The sequence below is a fragment of the Aedes albopictus genome, chromosome 3, assembly GCF_035046485.1.
Source record: "Aedes albopictus strain Foshan chromosome 3, AalbF5, whole genome shotgun sequence".
Classification (NCBI taxonomy): Eukaryota; Metazoa; Arthropoda; class Insecta; order Diptera; family Culicidae; genus Aedes; species Aedes albopictus.
The window spans coordinates 189,869,459-189,896,953 of record NC_085138.1 but is presented as its reverse complement, the minus strand read 5'-3'; the positions used below and the strand labels follow the sequence as shown (position 1 = coordinate 189,896,953).

General features: G+C 44.2%; 1 long non-coding RNA gene across 1 annotated transcript; it reads right to left on the bottom strand.

Annotated features, from left to right (window-relative positions):
- Positions 1–21,963: 21,963 nt before the first annotated feature.
- LOC115267301 (uncharacterized) lies at positions 21,964–22,439 on the bottom strand. The gene is made up of 2 exons (XR_003897722.2): positions 22,223–22,439; positions 21,964–22,154 (listed from the first exon to the last, which is right to left on the bottom strand). It is a non-coding gene; the product is annotated as an uncharacterized LOC115267301 (long non-coding RNA).
- Between the last annotated feature and the right edge of the window lie 5,056 nt (positions 22,440–27,495).

The following is a 27,495-nucleotide window of genomic DNA, read 5'->3' as shown; positions in this document are numbered from 1 at the left end:
GTAAAGAAACGAGCAGAAGGCACTTGAAACAAAAACGTTCTTCTTATTTTTGCCTTTCTCGTACACTGAGTGTACTGGAAAGGCTATATGTTCACTCCAAAAATGACTTTTCGATAGAAGGCCCGGAGGGTCGAGTCACATATACCAATCAACTCAGCTCGATGAATTGAGGTGATGTCTTTTTTTTTTTTTCCTTCTAAACCATAGGGGGATAATCTGCTCAACAGACACCCTAACAGAAGGTTAGGGTAGTGTAGGTCTGACAGGCCGTCTTCTACAACAAAAGTAAAATCCAGGACTACTCTCTCCTCGTACCCACTAAACCATTCCTATGGTCGCCAAACCCTACGTCTCTCCGGAACCACCAAGAAGGTATTGCTTCAGAGAGGGGCTAGTGCACATCGCACCCACAAGGTTAGCTGCGTAGCCTGCAGCAACGAACATCGATGACTCGCTTTGGAGAGTCCATCACGGTAGCATGCTGGCGCTTAGCCAGTTTCCCGAGTGGTCCTCGCCACTCCCTTTGTCCTCGGAAGGCGGGCAGGGTCAACCCCGCCCGCGCCCTACTGCTGAGCGGACATCAAGAACTGATGCCCACATGCAACCCGATCTGACCTGCCCGCAAAGGAAGGGTATCACTACCCTTCAGGCCCTATCAGATGCATCCGTAGGTTGCAGACAGCAGGATCTCACCTACCCCGACCCTTGCCGGGGACCCCTTTCCAACCGCGGGCTCGAATCCAACCCAGTAGACCGACGCCACGACAGCACCGCTACCGGGACTTCCTCTCCGCGGCCACTTAATCGTTGTAAGGGTCGATCTCGACCGCAGGGCACCGGTATGACCTACGAAGCCGACTCCGAACCCCTGGACCACCTCTTGTACTGCATCTGGACTAGCCATTCTCCGAGTCCACGCGCCACCTCCTCTGTAGCTCCCAGACGATGTGGGTAATAGCCGTTGAAACGGCGTTCCAGCCAAACTCATCCCTACACATCCTCTGGACCAAGTTGTCCGGAGTTGTGTCCTCCCCGCATGTGGCAAGCATGCGGTCACGCATTGTGCGAAAACGCGGGCACACGAACAAAACGTGTTCCGCCGTTTCCTCTAAACCATTGCACACTGGGCATTCGGGAGAATCCGCATGCCCGAAACGGTGTAGATACTGTCGGAAGCAACCATGACCTGTAAGGACCTGTGTCAGGTGGAATGTGACTTCCCCATGGCGCCTATTAATCCAACTATCTACCCTCGGTATCAACCTATAGGTCCACCTTCCTTTGGTGGAACTGTCCCACGCGCGCTGCCATTTGACCATAGAGGCCATCCTGACAGTCCTGCGTATGCCTCTTGTGCCGCGCATTTCGAAGCACTCCATGTCCTCACTGATAAGAATGCTGATAGGCACCATACCAGTAATGACGCAGAGAGCGTCGTGTGACACGGTACGGTACGCGCTCGCAACCCTCAGGCACATAAGCCTGTAAGTACTTTCCAGCTTCCGTCGGTAGCATTTAGTTCTTAGCGCGGTGCCCCACGCCGGGCCGCCATACCTAAGTATGGATGTAGCAACACTAGCCAGAAGCTTGCGCTTACTGGCGTACACCGCAGAGCTATTGGACATCATCCGGGACAGTGCCGCAATAGCTGTGGAGGCTCTTTTACAGGCATAATCGACGTGGCTACCGAAGGTAAGCTTATCGTCGATCATCACGCCCAAGTGTTTGACGGAGCGCTTTGACAGGATAGTACAGTCTCCTACACTGATCTCCGTCTGCTGCTCCGACTTCAGGTTGTTAACAACCGTCACCTCTGTCTTGTGGTGAGCCAGCTCCAGTTTTCTGGACCGCATCCACGCCTCCACAACCTTGATCGAGTGGTTGGTAGTCAACTTTACCTCCTCGATCGTTTCACCGTAGACTTCGAGCGTAATGTCGTCGGCAAATCCGACAATCACCACTCCCACTGGATACTCTAACCTCAACACCTCGTCGTACATGACATTCCATAACACCGGACCCAGGATGGAACCTTGCGGGACTCCTGAGGTTATGTGAAAGCACTTCCGACCCACCTCCGTGTCGTAGACTAGTACACGATTCTGAAAGTAACTTCCGAGAATCTTGTACAGGTACTCCGGTATCCCCAGACGCAAGAGCGCATCGGCAATAGCAGACCAGCTGGCGCTATTAAACGCATTCCTTACATCCAGAGTCACTACCGCGCAAAAACGAATTCCCCTCCTCTTAGGCTCGAGTGCTTTCTCGGCGGTTTTTGTAACCGACAAGATAGCGTCTACGGTGGACCTCCCCTTCCGGAAGCCGTACTGGTTACTCGAAAGACCATTTTCGCCCTCGGTGAACCGCAACATTCTATTGAGGATGATCTTTTCGAGCACCTTCCCCGCCGTGTCAATCAAGCATATTGGTCTATATGCCGACGGGTCTCCGGGTGGTTTCCCCGCCTTTGGCAATAGTACCAGGCTCTGCCTCTTCCAAGCTTCTGGGAAAACTCCCTCGTCCAGGCATTTCTGCATAGCAGACCTGAACATCTCGGGAGCATCTGCAATAGCTACTTTTAAGGCCAGGTTCGGAACTCCGTCCGGACCTGGGGCCTTACCTACGCTAAGGGACTTAGCTATCCCCGCAAGTTCCACATCGGTGACCCTCTCCTCATCGCCAGCCCCAGTCCCCGGCTGTCCTTCAAAAGGAGGCCAAGGACTAGGATCATGACGCGGAAAAAGTCCTCCAATGATCCCCTCCAACATCTCTGGAGATTGCTCTGTAGGAGCCATCACACCTCTCGTCTTGGCCATAACGATCCTGTAGGCGTCACCCCACGGGTTCGTATTGGCACTCTGACAGAGACCCTCAAAGCAGGCCTTTTTGCTTGCTCTTATCTCGGTCTTAAGCGCGGCTTTTGCAGCGGCGAACACCACCCGCCGTTCGTTTCGCTCTTCCTCTGATCGTGCTCGCTGCATCCGCCGCCTAGCCCGTAGGCAGGCGCGGCGCAGGTCCGCAATCGCGTCGGTCCACCAGTAAGCCGGTGGCCTCCCATTTCTAGGGTGGACTCGCCTAGGCATGGTCGCATCACACGCACGTGAGAGCACCGCTACCAGCTCGTCGCCGTCTAAACCGAGTAAGTTTCGCTCACGGCGGAGCGCCTCCCTAAATACCCCTTCGTCGAAGTATGATGTCTTCCACCTGCGAGGGCTTGGCCTTGGCCTAGCCGCCTCTTCTTCTATCCGCTGTCTGCTGTTATTGTAGTCGATACTGTAGCGAACCGCCAGGTGGTCGCTGTGAGTGTAGCCATCATCTACTCTCCAGTTCGAACTACTTGTTAGGCCAGGACTACAAAAGGTCACGTCAATAATTGACTCCGCTCCGTTTCGACTAAAGGTACACAGCAAAAAAAAATCTTGTGATATCACATAATTTTCGCTGCACATCAGTCGCGTCGTAAAAGTGATGTAAAGATTACATCCTTCCCACGCAGCAAATTAGCAGCCGCAGCTTGAAAGTGTGTCTAGCAATCGCTAGAACCGAATCAGTAGATGAATCATATATAAATAAAATATTGGCATGGATTCGTACACTGATCCGTTGATTGTGAGGCATATCTCTTACCTCTCGGCTATTTCACCGAGTTAGAAGGTAGATGATAAATATGATACTGCTTCTAGGTATCTGTTGAAATGGGTTTGTTGACACTTTCCGGTGCCAACTACGGTGTACATGGTGAGTGTGAAAATTGTTGGAAAACGAAGCAACAGAGTTAAATTGCGTTAGAAATTGGATACGTCGCCAGAAATTACGCGCCTGGATATTACAAAATTATTTGCTGTGTACTCTTGGTACCGACATTAGCCAAGTCGACATCTAAGATGGCCAGTGTTTCTAGCAGGATCTGACCCCGCTGGTTCGTGAAACGGCTTCCCCATTCCACGGCCCAGGCATTAAAGTCGCCCGCTATTACCACCGGCCTTCGCCCTGTTAGCACGGTCGTTAAGCGGTCCAGCATTTGCGTGAACTGCTCGATCGGCCACCGCGGAGGCGCATAACAGCTACAGAAGAAGACCCCGTTTACTTTGGCGACCACGAAGCCCTCATAGGTAGTAGACACCAACTCCTGAACGGGGTATTTACCCGTCGTCCATATCGCCGCCATTTTTCTGGTCCCATCCGCGACCCAGTTGCCGTTGCCGGCGGGTACTCGGTATGGGTCCGATATGATGGCGATATCCGTCTCCCACTCAGAAACTGCCTGACAAAGCAGTTGCTGAGCCGCATCACAGTGGTTCAGGTTCAGCTGCGTTACCTGCACTGTGATTTGTTGTTCACTGCGGCTTTCTTGAAGGCCGGGCACCTTGGACCACCCATCGGATGTCTGTTGTTCGAGGATTTCCCGGTACAGATCATGCAGATGGGCGGACTCGTGCAGCTTTGGGCCTTATGACCTTCAGCGCCGCATCGCCTGCACAGTTTGCGCCTGTCGGGGCCTTTGCAGTCCCACGACTTGTGTCCTGGTTCCAGACACCTAAAGCAAACCTCTGGTGGCTCGTGGAATGTCAAAGGACATACGCACCAGCCCACCTTTATCCGCCCTACTTTAACGGACTTTTTAACGTCCGCCACAGGTAGCTGAACCAGAGCTATCTGTGTCCCTGCTGGCCCCTTCCGCAGCCTGACGGCTGTGGCGGCCACCTGAACATCGCACTGTTGCCGCAGTGCCGTGACGAGCTCTTCCGCTTCGGTGATCTCGTCTAGGTGTTTGACCTTCAGAGTCGCCTCATGCGTAAGAGCCCTCACCTCCACTCCATCACCAAGGACCTCTTCTGCCAGCCTCTTGTAGGCGGCGCCCTTGTGATCCTTCTCGCGCTTAAGCTCCAGGATCATTTCGCCCGTACGAGTACGTCTGATACTGCGTACGTCGGCTCCAAGACCCTCGAGCTTGGCGTCGCACCTCATCGCCTTCAAGACGTCCGAGTATTTCGACTGTTCGGTCTTGATGACGATAGCGTCACCTTTTTCGCGCCTGGCACCTGCCTTCCTACGCCTTGGCTTGGCGACCTGCACTTCTGCCTGCGGATTCACCTTCTTCTTCCTCTTCCGCTCTACCTTTGTCCAAGGAGGGTCATCTCCTTGGATCGCCCTGCTCTGTGGCTGCCGAGGGCCCACCATTGGTCGCAACCCCTTGTTCCCATCATTCCGGGACGGGCCGGCCTTTTCAGGCCCACCCTTCCCAGCTTTCCGGGAACCCTGGCTGGGGTCCGACTTTCCGGCCATAATACCGACTTTAGGGGTTATTATACGCCTGGCCTTGCGGGCACCTCCAGACAGCTCCTCACCTGACGGCTGCCTCGCCCGCTTCTGCGAATGCTTGTCACGTTTGTCACGTGCATTCGCTTCCACACTCTTAGGACTACCCGCGAAGGAGAAGGCCTCCGTTTGCGTAAGCTTAGACGCTTTCTCCTTTGCGGGTTCCGCCGCTGCCGCAGCCCGCAACGCGACCGCGTGCTCCTGCTTGGCCTCATCAACTGACGCTCTAAGCCGAAGCAAGGCCGTTTTCAGGTCCTTGCTTATATTCGACTTAGTTGTCGCAAAGTCGATAATTTTGCCAAGCTGCTGCTCAGCTACCTCCAATGCGGGCCGTCCTTTTCCTGCTACTTGGCTGATGGCCCTCAGCAACCATGCTCCGTCCATGACCTCCGCCGGCTGGCTTGCCGTGGAGTGGACAGGAGCTCCCACGCTTGAGCTGCGTAAGCAGCTTCCAGCACCTGACTCCTCGCTTCTCCTTGTTGGAGACCGCATCAACCCGCTTCTTGCGAAGGGGTTGATCGCACCACTACTACCTGTTACACTTGTTTTTGAAGATTGTTTATTACTCATATTTTGTTCCCACGAGTCGCACGAGAAAGAATGTCCACCACGTCAGAGCTCTGCATTAACGCGGTAAGGGACAGCTTACTGTGGGGGGTGCCCAGGTGCCCCACAGGCTCCGTTAAAGATCGAGCATCTTTTTCACCCCCTCGATCACTCATTCCTCGGCACGGGTCGCTTGACACCTTGAATTGGGGTTAGTAGTCCTATTCTTAGCCGGCAACTACGCGGCTGACTCGCAAGCGGGGGGGTGCGTCAGGCCCCAGGACATCCGTCCCTGCTGCCCACACAGGTGATGTCTGTGTGTATGTATGTGTGTGTGTATGTATGTGTGTATGTGTGTGTACAAAAAAAACTCACATCACTTTTTGGCAGTAAACTTCATCCGATTTCAATGACCGACGGTTCATTCGACGCGGAATCTGGTCCCATTGTTTCCTATTGAAAATGGTTCGAATCGGTCCAGCCGTTCCGGAGATATGGCCATTTAGGTGCTCCGGAACGGTACCCCAGGAATGGGCCAGATATGAAAATACATCAAACCTATGCATGCGGCACATCAAACCACGGCATTTTCAATAACCTGATGAGCGGTAAGCAGAAAAATAGTCACAGACCATATCTGAACCGATAGTATTCCCGAACCGGTTCTGGGCGTCCCGCTGGAAGTGGCCAAATATGCAGTTGAACCAAACCCATGCATGCGACACATCAAACCACGGCATTTTCGATGACCTGATGGATAATGAGTAGGAAAACCATCTCAGACCATATCTGAACCGGTAGTGTTCCGGAACCGGTTCTAGGCGTCCCGCTGGAGGTGGCCAAATATACAATTGAACCAAACCCATACATGCGACACATCAAACCACGGCATTTTCGATGACCTGATGAGCGGTAAGCAGGAAAATAGTCTCAGACCATATCTGAACCGGTAGTGTTTCGAAACCGGTTCTAGGCGTCCCGCTGGAAGTGGCCAAATATACAATTGAACCAAACCCATGCATGCGGCACATCAAACCACGGCATTTTCGATGACCTGATGGATAATGAGCAGGAAAATCATCTCAGACCATACCTGAACCGGTAGTGTTCCGGAACCGGTTCTAGGCGTCCCGCTGGAAGTGGCCAAATATACAATTGAACCAAACCCATACATGCGACACATCAAACGACGGCATTTTCGATGACCTGATGGACAATGAGCAGGAAAACCATCTCAGATCATATCTGAACCAGTAGTGTTCCGGAACCCGTTCCGGGGTTCCCGCCGAAGTGGTTAAATCTGAAAGAGAAACAAACCCGTACATGCGTCACATCAAATAGTGGCTTTTTAGATTACCTAATGAACGGTCGCAAGTGTTTCGGAATCGGTTTTGAGTGGCCGGAAGAGGCCAAATGTAAAAGTGAACCAAATCCAGGCATGTGACACATCAAATCGTGGCTTTTGCGATAACCTGATGAACAGTTAGCTAGAAAATATCCTTACGTCACTGGTAGTGGTCCGGAATTGGTTCAGAGAGTCCCGTCGAAATTGTCAAACCCTGCATGTGGCACCTTCAATTTGCAGCGTTTTTGGTTAACCGATGAGCAGTTAACAAGACAATAATGTTAGACCATATTTGGTTCAGCCGGTAGTTACCCGGAATCAGATCCGGGTAGTAAAATGTAAAATTTAACCAAACCCATGGATGCGGTACTTCAAATCACGACCAGTCTTTTAAACATTCGACACTTTTTACTACCTTCATTTCGTTGCCGCATTCGGGTGTCAGTCGGCTTTGTTACATTCGTGCGCTATCGTTACCTCTTGCCTACACACAACACGAGCAGTAGAACGAAGACTGATCACGACTTATCGACAACCTGATGGAAAAATAGGGTCAGACCACATTAGATTCCCGGTAGTGTTGCGGGTTCAGCTGTGGCTTCGAAAGTGGTTAGAAGTAAAAGTGAAGCAAACCCATGCATGCGATATATCAAATCGCGGTGATTAGGTAAAGGTGAATAAATAGCAATAAAATATTCTCAGACCATAATTGGGACAACCGGTAGTGTCATGGTCCATGACTCATGGAATCAGATTCGGCTATCCCACCGGATATTACCAAATATAAAAATGAACCAAACCCATATATACGACACATCAGATCGCAGATTTTTTTGATAATCTAATGAACGGTTAGCAAGAAAATAGAATTAGATCACATTAGAGACTAGCTTTTGTGTAGCAGAACCGACGTTCATGTGAAAAATTAAAACGTGGCTTTGTTTAATGGCCTGATAAACGTAAGGTATGAACAGCAGTGACGAATCGGTCTAAGTTCACATATGGCCGGGGTTCTGCTAAACCGAACTAAGCGCCAAAAACTTTATTCCGAGATAATTAAGCTTAAAGTTCAACCACTCACAAATAAACAACAGCTAAGATTATTTGAAACTTTTCCACACACATGTAACTTACAAGCCTTTAATAATCATCATAGATAAAAAATACATGTAAATTATTTGAAATCGTTGATATAATTACATTTAATTTTTAAGTACTTCGCACTCAGTTCACCCTGGCTGAACAAAAACATTGGAATATGGTTTATAGTTCAGTGTGGCTGACTGTGTTTCTTTGTTTCATAGAAAACCATTCGGATTGTGAAAAAAAAACTCGATTTTTCATCGTCTATGAAGTTGAAATCAATATCACTCACAATTCTTTACATGAATCACAGAGGACGCGAATATTATAATAGCATGGAGGTTTCAAAATAGTTTGAAATATGAACGGCGGAAGCCCTCCCAGCTCAGCCCTTCCCACCTATGATTTTTAAAAGGCGGTGCATGTGCGTGCAGGCACAGAGCAAGAGTGATTATGTAAAATGATGTCCTTGCATGTCCTGAGGTCCTGAGAAGTGAAAATGGAGCAATTTGTGTACTTCAAATTTATACTGGTCGAAGAAAACCATGAAAATGATCTGCCAAAGTGAACTAAGACAAAAAAAAAACGGAAATATTAAAGAGATTCGAACTTGGGTCCTTTAAATGATAACCAAGCACGTTACCTCTAGGTCATTTTACTTAGCTGAAGGTCAGTCGTTAAGTCTGAATCAAGTTCTAAACATTCTTCTCTAGCATGGTTTTCGTGAAAACGCCATTTTTCGATCAGCCAAAGCGAACCAAGTGTTTGATTTTTTTCAAGCTTTATTATTCTTATTAGCCTTGTTGTTCAATGACGGCTTCAGTGTTAAATTCTGGAGCAACATTTGAAAAGGGCCCAAGAGGTTTTGTGTCTTTTTTCGAAAACGCTCCGTAGGGCCTAACAGTAGCCCGCCCACGCACATGAACACCGTTTTCCGAAAGATCGATGTTTGCTCTATCTGATAACGGTCTTAGTTTTTGTGAATAAGCTGATGGGGGTTCAGGAGCGACGAGTAAAGTCATTGTTTACCAATGCTTGTATGCCCTTTTCAAATGTTGCTCCAGAATTATCAGTATGAGGTGTGTCAACATAACGCAGGTATTTAAAACCAGTTGATTTTTGTATCGTTGAGAATAAATTGATTCTAAAATGCAGTGGATTTGGTTCGGTCTGGCTGAATGTGATTTGGAAAAATGGCGTTCAGCACCATCGAAACATAATTGTATCCTCCAACATCCGTATTTCTAATAACGTGTTCAATTCTCCCACAGATTGTTACTATGAGTCGGTTGGAAGTTAGAAATATGACGGCGATGAGCATAACTTGAAATGTTCTGCATCTGGACCAACACTAAAACATTTCGCTGATTCTATGGAATGGTTTACAGTTCACTCTGGTTGGATGCAATTTCACTTTTTGTATGCTCTGCTAAACAGAAATTTTGAACTTACTCCACGAAGAGCTGTCAGAATTACTGCATTTTTACATGGAAGGAAGATCATCAATTTCTTCATCCAATGGTACAGAAAACTCAATTTTTCAAAAAATGGTCTTTGGTTCGGTTTAGCAGAACCCCGACCATATATGAAAGAGAACAAAATATAGACAAAACTAAAGCGATCTCACCAAATCGTACCATTTCAGATTCCTAAGGTGTAAATTTATAGCAGGATGGGTCAACGTTGAATGGAAAAATAAGAATTTGATCGCGTCAACAGAAGATGGCGGCTGTTTTAAGGAATTTTGAGCTCTAAAACTATTTAAAATAAGTGTGTTTGGTTTGGGAAATATGTTCAGAGTCCACCAGAGTATCCAAGATAGCGGTCCAAAATCCAAGATAATCGCCCAGTATTCAAGTAAGTGCCTATTTTATAGGATTTTTAATTCTTGCATTATGGGCATATTTTGTATGGAAATATGTTCAGAATTCAAAATTTGTAATCAGAAAACCCAAGCTGTCCGCTGTTTCACAAGGTCTGCAATATGACTATAGTTTGAATAGGGAAGAATGCCTGTCTTCGTCCAAAACTGTTAACCAGAAAATCATAAACGACATGCCAAAATTCAATACGGCGACTATTTTATGTAATTTTAGGTCCAAAAATGAATACCAGGACATCCAAGATGGTGTCTCAATGTTCAAGATGGCGGTAAGTTTAGTTGGGGTAGATATCCGGAGTCATAAAATGATGACTGGAAAATCTTAAATGACGTTTCAAAATTTTGCGGCTTCATGACACTTATATGGTTTAAATTTTGTTTTATAATTTCTGAATATTGGATGTTATGCTAATATAAAACGTATCCATATTGAGTAGATTTAGCAAGCAGTTTTCATTTTGTATTTATGGAAATGTCGTCAACATGTTGCTTGAGTTTGGTTGAAAGGATATTTTGAAGCACGAGAAAGGCACCATCACCGCTAGGTGGATTAATAAGGTTTTTACAATGTAGTAAACAGTGGCGCACCAAGTGTTACGAGGGACAAGATCTGTAGATCACTACATGTTTTGTTCAATTAATTGCTGTTAACAGAGTATGTGTCCCATGTTCAGAATTCACATAGGCCAAAAATATAAATCTTGTTTCCATGTGTATGATATATTGTTTGTATATAGTATTGGGAAAACAAAAGTATCTCTAACTTACAGCGTGATGCTTAAATTAAAAGCGGTTCGTCAATAACTTTCTCCCAATAATGGTCCACAGTGAGCAAAAATGTTCAAACGAAAAAGTTGTTCGAGGTCCCTCGGTGGATTTTTTTGATCGACCCGTTAAAAGAAAGCTAGAAACCTATATTTTCGAGTAACGAAGAATTTGGCGATGCCTATTTTTTTGCGATAATATTGTTCTACCAGACACACCGTGTCCACAGTCCTACAGTCCACAGTCCGTTAGTATTTACAGCTGATTTGTTTGAATATGGAACAGCCTTTTTAGCAACGTTATTGTTACTACCCAAGCAACCACGAAGCCGTATATAAGTACATCAATTTTGCCATATATTTATATTTAAAATTCTGTATATAATGCTGCATTACTTTAAACACCTCATTGAAGCAATATTAAAGTCGAAAAGGGCCCCACTAAAATCAGATTAGTGCCACATATTGCAACACATTGACAGCCATTGCTTAAGTGACATAAATGCATGTGCTGTACATTTGCATTTGCACATGCTGGCGAGGACCACTCGGGAAACTGGCTAAGCGCCAGCATGCTATGGTGATGGACTCTCCAGAGCGAGTCATCGATGTTCGTTGCTGCTAGGCTACGGCAGCTAACCTTGAGGGTGCGATATGCACTAGCCCCTCTCTGAAGCAATACCTTCTTCACTCAAATTAATTTACTGATAGAATCTAAGTGCAGAAAGCACATAGATTACGAACGAGAGAGAAAAAAACCATTCTATGTGCAACAATTAAAAATTAAAAGTCACTCTATTAAATGCCATTCTTTATATAATAAATTTAGAGTGTAGCAGCATAAAAAGCAACCTTGTCAACATAAAATCCAAAGATGAACATAACAAACGTGGAACGAGCATGGCGCCTGCAGAAGTCGCATTTTGTCGCACAAAATTTCGAGATTTCTCTTTTAAACGTGGTGCTCAAAGTTACAGTTGCTTGCAGATTTAAAAGGTAATAGTTAACTCATTATTCAAGCTTCAAAAACCTTCAAACAATGCACATCTCTTGGTATATTTCCTATAGATTTCCGTCGATCACTTTACCACCAAACTAGCGAACGGTTTTGGAGCTGCTGGATGGAGCTGCTGCTGGAACGTGACCGAATAACTGTCTAGCGGAAGGTTTTTTCGGCGGAAGCCTCCAGCTTTGTCGACCGTGGCATCGTCGGATCACCCTGGACCATCCTTTTCATAAGCCAGCGGTGTGAAATGTTCAACTATTAACAATCAACATTGGACGCAGCTATTCTCCCAAAATCACATCGACGATCGACGGTTTCACCTATCGGAAAAGAACCCGATACATTTCGATTCCTGGACACAATCTGCTGTAAAGGTAAGCGAATGGTTTCTCTGACCATGGATCTTTAATGTAAATGATTAACCTTTATAAGCTATTTACGTTAAGTTTGCATTATAAATAAAACTTGTTTTATAACAATCGTCAACGGTTCGCTTTTTCATTTCAAATATGGTATAATCTGTGATCAAATTGCTTTAGTTCTTTCCAAATCCAAGCATAGCAAATGATCTGGAAAGCAATTTATATCAGTTTGATCACAGATTATAAAAATGTTCCTTTATTTTTATTTCAAACCCAATTCTTAATGCAAATAATTTCATTATTCTTATCAATAGAAATCATGTACCTCGCTATTGAAATCCAGTTAATTGATGCTTACAAAGTAATAGGTTTGCACATAAAATTCATCTTGACTGGATTGAAAAAGTTTCGATAGGGCTGCACTTAGTTTTTAAGTGCAAAACCAATTGGTCACAATCTAAGTGCAGTACACTACTGAAGTTCTTCCTGACAAAGAAGATGTTTTTAAAAAGGGTTTACATACAAGACTGACTTTATTTCTCTGTCTGAATTTAATGAAACCTACCTAACGCTCCATTATTCCTGTGTCAGCAAATTCCACGATCAGGTGGTAGTCGAAGTCCAAGTCTTCGATGTGCCCTGTCAGCTGGTTAGGTGCAAACGGTCCGTCACCGTCCGTCGTCGGCGGTGGCGCAAGTCGCACGAGTGCTTACGTCAGCACGCCCGTGTAGGTGATGGTCCCGGTCTCAGCTTGCAGGTTACATGTGGCGTCGGCGTCCGAGGGGATTTTTCTTTAACTGCTCCCCCCTCAAGATTGGATCGTCCCGATACAATTTCGCAACGATCCGCGTTTCCTGTGTCGTTGTCTAAGCTGGTGCCGTTTGGCTTCGTCTTCCTCGTGTATAAAGAATAGAGGCCGATGCAAATTCCTAAAATGATACAAATGGAGGATAACCCCAAACTTGTGGTTGTTTGGAGGAAATGCCGGTTTTTGATAATGTGTAGTTCCTCTCTGTTCTCCAGGTGTAACTTCCTCAGCTCCTTGAGGTCCAAGATAGGCTCGAAGTCTGCCTGTTCGATTTTAACTCCGTCCATCGGAATTACAGTCGGTAAGGTTGATGCATACTTGGTAGTGGAGAAATTTTTCCCATCTATGGAGATGCTGCAGTTCGAGAAAAATATCAGAAATGTTCCGAACAGTTTTCTGTCGTTTTGTAAGCAGTCGGATATCAACGTGACTGATGCGTTTTTAACGACAATGTGGTGGTCCGTTAATCGTGTTGCTTGGGTAATGTTTCTGAATTTAGTAAAGGTACATCTTCCTGGGAGTCCCCTGATGATTTTCGAAAAACACCCATCGTCGGAGACGTCCTCTAGCTGGTCCTCCTCACACATGGTGTTTTCTCCAATGGTTTTGCAACTGTCTTTGATAAAATACGTTAAGTTGCCATGGATTACCGCATGATGCCAGGGTAATTTAACAGTTCGACCGCCGATTGGAAGTGGTTCCAATATTAAATTGTTGAAATAGAGAGGTGAGATTTGTGGTACGCCAATTATGAAGTAGAGTATTGGACCTTTGAAGAGCGCGCGGATATCCAAGTAATCGTAGACCTGATCGGGATTCAAAATGGTTATGTTCTGTTCCTCTAATCTGTCTAAAATAAACCGGATTTCTTCTGACTCTAGAAAATTCTTTGAAATAACATGAATTTTTGCTAACTGAATAACTTCAAAAATGGAATCTATATGTTTTTGCAGAATATCTAAATGGAAGGAGATTTTAAATGCCTGTCTGATAGTCGTAAAATTTTGGTTAATCAGTCTATTAATAATCAACGTCTGTCTAGCTGCTATTATTTGTTGTTTTATGATTTTCTGCTCTTTGTTTACGGAGTCAATGATTTTGTTTATTCGGTTCTCTAGGAGTCGATTTAGTTTTACTTGAATGTTATTTTGTCTAACTAGATCCTGGTTCTTTTCTCTCAAATCCTTGATGTCGTCATTAATCTGTTTCAAATCGTTTTCATCTAAATTGCCTGTTATTATTTTAATCGCTGATCCTAAAAAGTTAAATGCTCCTCTTTTATGACGAAAGTGTTGTGCTGGAATTAACCTCCTATACGATCCTTTGACTTCTTCCAGCTTTGTTTTCAAAAGGGATGTAAGATCCTGGTAATCGATAAAAATTTTGAGTCCATCGACGGCGAGTTCGATGTTATCCAAAAGGGGTTTGTATTTGGTCAAGTCGATCACATGATATATGCGATGCTGTCCAATTTTGATAAGCGTGTTTCCGGATTGTAATGTCAGTAGTCCAGGGTTCCTCGTCAAGTCGTATAGTTGTATTGTCTGTGCTACTGTCGTGGCAATTGTCAGGCATGTCAGGGTTGTCAGGCGAATCCACATTCTAAAACATGTGTAAAGAAAATAATTTTGTTGTGGATTCAGGTTCTCCGAATATTGTCTTTATGTAACTCCCGGCCATAATGGTCTGTAAAGGTTCTACCCTTGTCTTCGACCACTGTGACTGGAAGGTATCTCTCGCGGCCCTTGTTCCTGACACCCTGTACTTTGTTGTACACGGTGCCCTCCACGGGTAGAACGGGTGGCTCTTCTCTGGCCCTGTTGTGGTACTTCAAATTTTTATTTTTGGTCGCTTCCGAACGACTTACAACTTCTTGAAAGAATTTGTTTCTATTTTCAATAATTTTGTCTATGTCCAAAGACATTTCGTCCTCATCCCTTCTCGCATACATGATCTCTCTTGGTTTTAATTTTACAGCGGAATGCACGGTATTATTGTACGTTGTGCATGCAATTCTAAAAAGTTCTTTATCGTTGAGATCGGGGTACGTCGGCTTAAGACATCGATAAATTTCACCCAAAGTAGAGTGAAACCTTTCGACAGTTCCATTGCTAACGCTATGGTTTGGTGGGGTGAAATGTATTTGGACGTTCAGGTTTTCCAAAAGCGTTCTTATTTCAATCGAGCGTATGGCTGGCTCATTATCAGAGACGATTAAATTTGGAGTACCAATCAAGGTGAAATATTTTGTTAACCCGTTCCTTACATCGTTGATGTTTCGTGACTTGATTGGAATGACCGTCCCGAACCGTGAAAATTTGTCTATGAAAGAGAGAAATATGTTAGGTTTCTTTATAAAAATATCTACGTGTACTATTTCTAGAGGCTTTTTTGGATTAGGAGTTTTTCCAAGTTTGATCTTGTACGGGTGTCTTTCGTACTTACTTGAGTTGCAGACCCGACAGAGCCTTACATACTGTTGTATTTTACTTTTCATAGCTGGGAAGAAGTAACGAATTGCAATTTTTCTATTATTCTCCCATATACCACGGTGTCCATTCGAATGTGTTTGTTCGATAACCAAATTTTGTTCTTCTGGAGTTTTTAGATCAATTAGGAGTTTTTGAGATATACAAACCTTAAATGGTTTGCCACGACTGAAATAGTTTTTGTAAACTATTTGAAGTGAATTTATAACGCTTTCCGGACAAAATATGCAATTGGACCTCTTAACATCCATGTAGTTTTTGAACATTTTAATCAGATTGGGTACTCCGAAATTGATTTTTGTGATCGTACGTCTGAACATTCTAGGAAATACTTCCTCATAAGTTTCTCCCTCGTCTGCCCCTATTTGTAAAACAATTTGATTACTAAATTTATTCAGTGGGTGTTCTGTGCAAGGTATAAAGGCAGAATCATCCGTGTCAGCAGAATGTACCGTTTCGTCGTTTTCAGAAGAGTCATCTTCCGTATCAGACGAAGAAGGTGCATCACTAGCGTCGTTGACGTTCATCTCCGTTTCTCGTACTCTTGACAGACCATCTGCCACGACATTTTGCCTACCTGGCCTATATTGTATTTCGAAGTCGAACTCTTCTAAATATAATCGCCAGTGAATGAGTCTGCTGTTGGTATCTTTTAGATTTAAACCATGTGTTAATGGTTTATGGTCAGTGTACAGCGTGAATTTCCGTCCGTAAAGGTACGGTCTAAAGTATTTGCACGCCCACACGATTGCCAACAACTCCTTCTCAATAGCGGAATAATTTTCTTCCGACTTATTGAGGGTTCGTGACGCGAAGGCAATTGGCTTGTCGCTGCCAATTTTGCCTTGTGACAGTACGGCACCTACGGCGTAATTTGATGCGTCTGTCGTTAAAACAAACGGTTTATCAAATTCCGGGTATTGGAGAATGTCACTCGATGTGAGAATGTTTCTGCATCGTTCAAATGCTTCGACGAACTCTTTATTATGAATGATTTTCTCACCCTTCCGTAGAGCTTGTGTTAAGGGTTTGGCTATTTTCGCAAAGTCTTTGATGAATTTGCGATAGTAACCAAGGATTCCGAGAAAGCCTCTCAATTGCTTTTCGTCAGTGGGAATGGGCCATTTCCGGATAGTTTCGATCTTATCTGGATTTGGTTGCACTCCGTCTCGGGTTACTATATGGCCGAGAAAAGCAACTTCCTTCTTAAGGAATTCGCTTTTATCGAGCTGAATTTTCATGTTATATTTTCGTAAAGTTTCAAAGATTTTCCTCAAATTATCGAGGTGTTCCTTTAAACTTGTAGAGAATACGATGATGTCATCCATATAGACTAGGCATCTGACACCAATGTGTTCTCTTAGAACATTATCCATGACGCGTTGGAACGTCGATGGAGCGTTTTTGAGGCCAAAAGGCATCCTCAGAAATTCGTAATGACCGTTTTCTACATTGAAAGCGGTTTTTGCGATATCGCGGCTGTCGACCTCTATTTGGTGGAAGCCTGATGCCAAGTCTAGGGTTGTAAAATACATACAACGTCCTAGCTTGTCAAGAATGTCCGTTATATTGGGAATGGGATAACGATCGTCGATCGTTTTCTCATTCAATTTACGGTAGTCAATGACTAACCGCCATTTCTTCTGTCCCGTTGCATCTAATTTTTTTGGGACAATCCACACAGGGGATGTCCATGGACTATTTGAAGGCCTTATTATGCCTTGGTCAAGCATTTTTGAAATCTGTCGTTGTACCTCTTCTCTATGAGAGAAGGGGTAGCGGTAAGATTTCACATGGATGGGGACATCGTCCTTAGTGTTGATTCTATGCTTGACAGCATTAGTGAATGTCAATTGTTGACCTTCCACATGGAAAATGTGTTCATAGTCAGCTATTAACTTCAGAAGATTGGTTTTTTCCTCACGATTGAGATGATCTAATCTGAGTTGGTCAAAAACTCGTGTTGTGGGATCCCTAAAATTTTCTACAGGTACTGGTTCATCTGTAGTAAAATTATTTATCTCTACTGTCAATGGATCCCTAATCACTACTTTTGCCTGCTCGTCGGAAACATTAGTTACCGTAACGAAAACACGGTTTTCAGTACAGCTGTATAAGCCTGCATGAATATTTATCTGAGGAGATAATGGAATGTCATTTTCGAAATAAAATTCTCCTTCAGTAACATCGGTAGGCAAGCTAATAACTTTAGTTTCATGACAGTTTAACCGGATAGTAGTAGAATTTGGGTATTTTCTATACATCTGAATGGTTCCATTTGGAAATTTCAACAAGTTATCAGCCGTTAAAATATCGGCTTTCGAAGAACGTAAAGTATTATAGCCGATGAGACCGTCAAAAAACTCATGAAAATCAAATACTAGGAACTCTTGTTTACTCGAGCCATGTATTTGATAGAAAGGATTGAATTCTACGAATTTGGTAGCGATATGGTCACCGTTAACATTTTTTATTTTTACTGGATGCGTGTCTCTACATCTATCCCAGTTGACGTGCTTAGGACTTATGTAGTTCCGATTTGCACCAGTATCTATTAAAAACTTTAATGGACCTTTGTTGGTATGGATTTTTACGTAGGGCAAGAAATTATTTACTTTTTCATCTTTGATTGCTCCGCAAGATGAAAATTTAGCTCATCTGGAGTATCTGACTGAGGGTCTGCCCTATTATGAGCATGCAAATTTGATCCTGCTTCATGCTGCATTTCTCCCGACACTTGATGTGGGTCATCGTATGCCCACGCAGGAGCATTATTCATATCTCCGTAGTTGTTGTTTGTAAAATATTCATTTTGTAAATAATAATCATCAGGCCAGTAAGCTTCGCTTGCTTCGTAGCCATCTGCGATTTCTTCCATCTGGAAGTTGGGCATGTGCATACGTTCTGACTGTGCTCTTCTAAACTGGGAAGGGCCTGGTCGGTTGTGGAAGTTCTGGTATGGCTTCTGCAGCTGAGACTGTTGTGGTGGTGGAGGTATTCTCGAGAAAGGGACCGTGTGGGGTTTTTGATTTTGGAATTTATTGAAGGTGGGCCTCGAGTACATCCCGGGTTTGTTGAAAAAACCAGGAGGTCGCATCTGATAAGATGTATGGTTTGGTGGTGTGTTTGGTGTGTTTGGTGGTTTAGAAGACGTGCTTATGTTTGTTACATTGCTTGGCAACGCTCTAGCTGAGCGTTGCAAATATGCTATATTGTCCTCCACAAGACAACGTCTGAGAGCATCTTTCAATGACGTTGGATTTTGGGACCTGATGTTTGATCCCAATGCGGGCGGTAACAGCCCGGCGAGGAAAACTTTCAGTCCTTGCTCTTGGTAGACTTTTCTTTTCGAATTTCTTATGATCGTATCGCTCTCATTAATCATTAATTGATTTACAAGGAGTGATACGATGTGCGTGATCCGTTCATAAAATTCTTGAACTGATCCCGTTTGTTTTGTGTGGAACAAGTCCATTGTGAGCGACACCTCGTCCCTCTTGTCGCTGTAATGGGTTATGAGATTATTTTTAATCTCATCCCACTCAATATCAGTACCGTACATTTCTAACACGGTATCTGCTTCTCCCACAATTTTCGCCCGTATGGATTGCATCCACACGTCAAAAGTAGGGGAATTTTTTACCTTCTCCATCAAGGGCATGATACGATCAACGGCTTTGATGAATTGGTTCAACTTTAAGGGGTTACCATCGAATGTGGTAAGATCCCTCAAACTAGAAGGGGTCTGTAGACTCCTTAGAGCTTCTTCCTCAGCCGAATAATTTCTGTGAGCGATGTTGCCATTGCTAGCGGTGTCGTCAGATAAATTCGTGCTGAGCCGGCTCAATTGTGCGGAGATGCGGGCCATCTCTCGCTCAAGTGCGGCGATCGTCTCATCACGGTCCACCCTTTGAATGGGCTCAGTCGTGGTGGAACGAGAAAAGGGTCCCTCGCTTTGGCGAGCAAGCCGTTCCTCGATGTCCCGAGAAGAATCTGTTTTCTCATTGGCGAGAATAAATTGCTCCTCCTCAATGTACGGCATTTTGCTACGTGTGTTCATATTTTTTTTTTCTACCTTTCTTCTCACTGAAAAATCTTCACTAAACGGTTTAGTGTAAGTACGTAATTAACCACAATTTCACTTCTCTTAATTGCTATTATTAATAAGATTTTCACTTTCGCAAAAATGTTTGTCACTAGGCTTTTCACTAAATTTACTGTAAAAATTTCACTCAAAATTTTAATTGCTATAATAAGATTTTCAATATTTCTTCGCATTCAAATCACTTACCTTACTATTTTTTTTGATGTTGATTTGGGTTGATTCCCCGTTCACTTCACAAGGTCCGTTCACTTCACAAGATCCGAAGGAGTTTTCCGAATCGAGCTGCAACTTGGCGATATCCGTTCGCCAAGGGAAACTTTTCCGAACTCGGTCACTAAAACTCGCGGATCCTACCGAAACTGCGCCACTGAAGTTCTTCCTGACAAAGAAGATGTTTTTAAAAAGGGTTTACAAACAAGACTGACTTTATTTCTCTGTCTGAATTTAATGAAACCTACCTAACGCTCCATTATTCCTGTGTCAGCAAATTCCACGATCAGGTGGTAGTCGAAGTCCAAGTCTTCGATGTGCCCTGTCAGCTGGTTAGGTGCAAACGGTCCGTCACCGTCCGTCGTCGGCGGTGGCGCAAGTCGCACGAGTGCTTACGTCAGCACGCCCGTGTAGGTGATGGTCCCGGTCTCAGCTTGCAGGTTACATGTGGCGTCGGCGTCCGAGGGGATTTTTCTTTAACTCACTTATATTCAAAATGTTGATTTTTCTGAGTGTATGGTGGTTCCGGAGAGACGTAGGGTTTGGCGACCATAGGAATGTGTTTTAGTGGGTCGAGGAGAGAGTAGTCTTGGCTTCTACCGGCATTGTAGAAGACGGCCTCAACCCCACACTACCCTAACCTCCCTGTTAGGGTGTCTGATGAGCAGATTTATCCCCCTATGGTTTAGAAGGAAAAAAATGCTTAATACACAGATAAACAGACGTAACACTTGTGATATTTCCATCGACCACGCTTTTAACGATCATTTTAAATTTTCATAGTTGTGACTTTCACAACCAGAGGCGCGCGCATCGTTTTTCTATGTGTTTGACGTTTCACACTAGCGCTTTCTGTGGACGATATTGCACAACACAGTGATTCGTGCAACTTTTCCACCAGGTGATGGTAGTGCGAACTGGGCGATGGATTTCCATAAAAATCGTTCAAGGTGTTACGTCTGTTTGTCTGTGCTTAATACGTGCAACACGAAAAACCAAAACAAAAATCTATTTTTAGCACCGTTTTGTTATCGACGGTACTAATGCCCCCCACATGAACGTTTTAACCATCATTTTTTGTTGCCGGGTCGGGAGTCGAACCTGAAGTCACAGACAAACAGACGTAACACTTGCGGAATTTCCATCGACAACTCTTTCAACGATCGTTTAAAATTTTCATAGTTGTGGCACAGACAAACAGACGTAACACCTTGAACGATTTTCATGGAAATCCATCGCCCAGTTCACACTACCATCACCTGGTGGAAAAGTTGCACGAATCACTGTGTTGTGCAATATCGTCAACAGAAGGCGCTAGTGTGAAACGTCAAACACATAGAAAAACGATGCGCGCGCCTCTGGTTGTGAAAGCCACAACTATGAAAATTTAAAATGATCGTTAAAAGCGTGGTCGATGGAAATATCACAAGTGTTACGTCTGTTTGTCTGTGGTTGTGGCTTCCACAACCAGAGGCGCGCGCATCGTTTTTCTATGCCTTTGACGTTTCTCACTAGCGCCTTCTGCTGACGATATTGCACAACATAGTGATTCGTGCAACTTTTCCACCAGGTGATGGTAGTGTGAACTGGGCGATGCACTCAGAAAAAATAGCATATTGATTTTAAAATGTCTGCACTTAGATTGAGACCAGTTGCTTTTACACTTGAAAAATATGTGCGCCGCTATTGAATCTTTATCGATTCAGTCATGATAGATTCCATGTGCGGCGCTTTTGCTTTGCAATAACCAATCTATTGGTTTTCAATCGTACTGCTTATGACAAGGTTCATGGTTTAAAGCCAAAAAATAAGAAAAATGAATTAAAAACACTCAATCGGATTCAAAATAGGAACTAATGAGGAATTTATTATCATTGAATATTTAGTGTTCACAAAGCAGGACTCGGCTACTGCAGCACCGCAAATTTGAGTGGCTGATGTTGATTTATCCGCTCGGTCCGCTCGATACTTTCCATAGTGGCTTGTAGTGACGATGATCCGGAACAAACCGCCTGCTGCTGCTGCTGCTGTTTTTGAGAAGCGGTTATATCATCTGGTAGAGCTGTAGGTAGGCACTGTAGATAAGTTTGGTTCCTTTTCTGCTGTTATCCGGTAACATAACTCATCCCAGCTGCTATTGCAGCCAGGATCCGGATGCTTGTTAACCAGCTCGTCGCTCGTCATATTTGAGCTCGCAGTGGACCATCATAAATGACTGATTCCATATGTACAACTCTGCAAACGAAATCCTACGTGAGAATAATTTTCTTAGATTATAAAGAAACGAGTAACGAATTACTTACCTTCCAATATCTAATAATTCGCCAATTAATTGAACGAAAATGCTCGCCTCTTGCGCACCCCATTTTGTTTTTCATGTTCAAGTTTGTTTTGAAATGTCGTGTGTGCAGAGTTTTTGCTTTTTATGCTCCTACACTTCGAATGTATTCTATTCATAATGTAAAATGAAGGTATTCCTAATAGTTTCTATTACTTGCACTTAAACTGATTACACCTGCAATCTATGAGGTTTGTGCACATAGAATTTATCAGTCAATTTATTTGAATGTGGATTTCCATGAAAATCGTTCAAGGTGTTACGTCTGTTTGTCTGTGCTGAAGTGTTGAAGACCGCTAGATGAATTCCATACGTGCTGACGCCTTGAACTGTTTCTGCTGCAGTGATAACAACAGATATTTCATTAACTAAAAGGAAACTGTTCTTCTGTCTCAATCATTGCTGTAGAGGGCAAAACGACTATGTCATATGTAATAGAATCCCTGTAATGACATTCTGATAAAAGATTGAAAAATTAATAATGCATTTTAGAATATATGTATTTAACACACACTTCGCACACTACTCATATGCCAATGTGGTTTCCAACTGTAAAATGATAGCCTAGGATGTTCTGAAAAACTGTGTTGAAGACCGCAAAGCTATCCGATGCCTGTGAAAATAGTTATAACCAACGTACCGCATGCATGTGTTTATGTTTTAACATGTAAAGGAATAACAATAGCAACAAACTCATGCTGTTTCGGCAAGCAATGCCAATGCTATAACTTTTTTCATAAGCATCAGATCACTTCGCGGTCTTCGACAAAGTTTTTCAGGACACCTCAGACTATGTTTTCACTTTATCGGTTACATGGTTTGAGAAAAATTCGAGCCACAGACAAACAGACGTCTTACTTTACTCTCTTCTCATCGTTACCCTTTTTAACGGTTAGTTCAAATATTTTGTAGTTCGCAAATCGCTCGGTCACGGCGCTCGCATCGTTTTTGCTTCCGTTTGACGTTTGCTCACTACTGCCACCTACTGAGTAGTTTGCGTAACACAGCCACAGGTTAGCATTGGGCGATTATGTTTTCGTGACGATGATTTTTATCGCAATTTGTTCCACGTGATACGTCTGTTTGTCTGTGTTCGAGCTATACAAAATACTCTATACAAAATTTCAAAACAATCGGTTTGAAATTGACTTAGTTATAGCGGCAAGTGCCCAAAATAGGTACACCTGCCCAAATGATACAAGACCCTACCGGCATGAATTTCATTAATATAGTCCAAATGTATGTCTCAATAAGATTGGAAAGGTCAATCAGATTAATGAACGAAAAGAAGTTCAAATATGAAGCATCCCTTAGCTTATGCAATCATGAGTTGCGAGCACTTTGCAAAATCTTTCCCGGGGCGGGCTCCTCCGTCTCATTGAAAGGTTGGAGAAGGACAGCGGCACGACCTTCGTACTGAGTTATCCTTCGGGGTTCTGTAGTCCAAAGTGCACGACGGGAGTTCGGGAAATGACAAAGTCCGGTTTGTCCGAGGTCTATGTTCTTTAATCCGAGGAGCCACAGATTTGTCCATTTCGTCCGTGACTTCTCAGTTAATCAGAGGTGTGCGCGTTTGAGAATTTTGTTCGAGTTCATAAAAAGTATGAAAGTTAGTGACGTTATGTGCATGTAGAATAAATGTCTAATTCATTTCCAGTTCCTAGAAAGTGTGCGTAGTTTTGAAAATTGTGTGCGAAATTAGATAGGAAGCCAAACATATCAAGGTAATTGTGCTTTTCATGTGCGTTTAGTGCCTGTGCTGAGTGTTCGATTTAGCCGCTAGGCTGTTTATTCGCAGCCAAGCCCCCAAAACCTGCCCCTCAACGGACGAAAACGTGCCCAGCAACCGTCAACCAGCTGGAAGTCGCCCGATTCGTCAACATATCGGCCGAACGAGGTCCAGGGGACCTCGTGAATGCATCCACCGCCATCCTAGGTCATCCATTGTCAGCATTGACGAATCAGTCGCTATTCGTCCATCTTGAACGAACTCGGTGGACAAGATCGTTGACCCAGCCATAGGTCATCGACTGCGGTAGAGTAGACCAACGAAACCGGTGAGTACGAAACTTGGATCGTGAACACGTGCGTGACAAACCGCTGCCGTGTCGATCCCCGTAGAATCAGGAGCGCAGACTAATACGCATCTGCGCTGCTAAAGCCGTGACGTCACGCGAGATAACGCAAAGCACATGAGCACAGAGTGAGAGTAGACAGACAGGGCAAGAGAATGCACACGAGATAGGGAGTAGCTAGCCAAACCCAATACACACGCAATCGAAGGAAAATGTTTGTCACATGTGAATAAATTATAACTAAAACTTCCATGAATTCCGTTACCGTCTTTCAGAAATAAATGTTAGTGTTGTGTAAGCTCCCTGGTGTTTAGTTAATTTCATGTGTTGCACGTTACTTCGCGATAAGTATCGGTTCCCGTCCTCCACCCAGTTGGGGTTTGATTAATGGGCAGTCAGTCCATCTCTTATGTGTTGATTTGTTGTGCGACGATCGGAGAGTCTGCCCGTGATAAGAAATAACGAGTGACTCAGTATGTTGCATCGTTTGGGAGAATGAGTGGATCTCTTACGGGAATCTCTGAGTTTCTTCGGGAGTAGATAATTTCGTTGTGATAATAGGGTGAACTTGATCGGAAGTTTGGTTCGTAAGCCAGCCAACGATCTGTAAAATTCCTTTCGAGGAGAATCTATGGACTCGCCCTCAGGAGAGTCTCAACCGGGCAATTAAATTTGGGCATGTGGTCTCCCTTGTGGAGTGGCGCTTAAGCCACGTGTTTTGAGACGGATCGCCCGGGCTGGCTACAACCATTGAATTTTTCATTTTTCCATATAAACGATGACCCACTCTAATGGTCATGGGTCCGATCCCAGCCCCGGCACTTTCGTCAGTTGCTTTTTCTTCCTGAGAACAGCTGACACTGACCCTCCCCTGAGCCCATGGCTCAAATAAACCCGGATACTTGAACATCGGCGAACGGCAACCCATACGTATGGGTATGCGTATGGGCATACATACATGCATACATTTATTTGTTCAACATCATTAAGACAATAAATAATCAACAATAGTACGCCACAATACTTGGTTTGTGGCTGCCGCTCTCCATCCTCGGTCGCGCCCAATGCTCGCCAGGTCACGCACCACCTGGTCCGCCCTTCTTGTGCCAACCGGATCAGTTGCAAACACCAGTTTTGCAGGGTTGTTGTCCGGCATTCTTGCAACATTCCCTGCCCACCGTATCCTTCCGGCTTTGGCCACCTTCTGGATGCTGGGTTCGCCGTAAAGTGCAGCAAGCTCGTGGGTCATCCTTCTCCGCCACACACCGTTCTCCTGCACACCGCCGAAGATCGTCCTTAGCACGCGTCGCTCGAAAACTCCGAGTGCTTGCAGGTCCTCCTCGAGCATGGTCCATGTCTCGTGCTCGTAGAAGACCACCGGTTAGCGGTTAGTACACGGTGCACTTGGTGCGTGCGTGAATCTTTTTCGACCGCAGTTTCTTCTGGAGCCCGTAGTAGGCCTGACTTCCGCTGATGATGCGCCTCCAAATTTCACGGCTCACGTTGTTGTCAGCCGTCAGTAAGGATCCGAGGTAGACGAATTCCTCCACCACCTCGAAAGTATCCCCGTCTATTGTAACACTACTACCCAGATGGATCCGGTCGTGTTCGGTTCCGCCTACCAGCATGTACTTTGTTTTTGAGGCATTCACCACCAGTCCGACCTTTGCTGCTTCGCGTTTCAGACGGGTGTACAGCTGAAACGGTGGCATCAAATGTTCTTGCAATAATGTCCATGTCGTCCGCAAAGCACACAAATTGACCGGATTTTGTGAAAATCGTTCCCTGGCTGTTGAGCCCGGCTCGTCGCATCACACCATCCAGAGCGATGTTGAAGAGTAGGCATGAGAGTCCGTCACCTTGTCGCAGTCCCCGGTGCGATTCCAATGAACTGGATAGTTCACCCGAAATCCTTACACAGTTTTGCACACCGCCCATCGTTGCTACAATCAGTCAGCTTCCCAGGAAGGCCGTTTTCGTCCATGATTCTTCATAGCTCTGTGCGGTCGATACTGTCGAATTCCGCTTTGAAGTCGATGAACAGGTGATGCGTTGGGATCTGGTATTCGCGGCATTTCTGGAGGATTTGCCGTACGGTAAAGATCTGGTCCGTTGTCGACTGGTCGTCGATGAAGCCGGCTTGATAACTTCCCACGAACTCATTCGTTTTAGGTGACAGATGACGGAAGATGATCTGGGATAGCACTTTGTAGGCATTCTGTTGCTGATTTTCCGTTACAATGGTTTTTTTTACGGATGGCTCGTAGGGCCTGACACCAACCCCCTACTTTCCGGAGGACCATAGTGCATAGTTGAGCTTAGAGAACAGACGCTCAGGTTTGCCGTAGCAAATCCCCCCTTCCCTGTCAGCCTATGACCAAAGTTCCCACCGGGGTTGGTTACCCGATCTTCCCCAAGATTGCTCATACCCAAGTAACCATGTGGTTTCGCGATTCCAAGCAACAGCATCAAAATTAAGGAAATTTTTTAATTCATGATTTTCTATTGAACTGAAACTTTGCACAGTTTTTCAGTTCCATCTAAATCGCCATTTTTCGATATCAAATTTTTATTTTGAATCACGACTAACTTTTCGAAAGGGTGTATGTGAAAATGGTTCAATAATATTCAAAAATCTGTACAGCCAAAATGGTTCGTTCGATTGCTATGAATTTTTCAGCAAAGTTAGATAACTAAATGGTGATTCCTATGAAAATATACACTGTGAAAAAAACATCTTTTTTAACATTAAAAATATCATTTTTGTCACAAAAACTCAAATATCTCAAAACCCTATCTTTTTACCAACGCAATTTTTTTAGGGAAGACGGTCCATTGTATTAGCAATCTACCATAAAAATTTGGTGATGGTAAACTAATAAACAAAAAAGTTATAACATTTCAAACATTTCACAATTTTCACATTTGGTAAATATTTTTTTCTGTGTAAATTATTTCGGTCAGAAATCGCAGTTTGATGCTGATTTTATTGTTCAGCAAAGTTAGATAACTAAATGGTGATTCCTAAGAAAATATACACTGTGAAAAAAAATCTTTTTTAACATTAAAAAATATCATTTTTGTCACAAAAACTCAAATATTTCAAAACCCTATCTTTTTACCAACGCAATTTTTTTAGGGAAAACGGTCCATTGTATTAGCA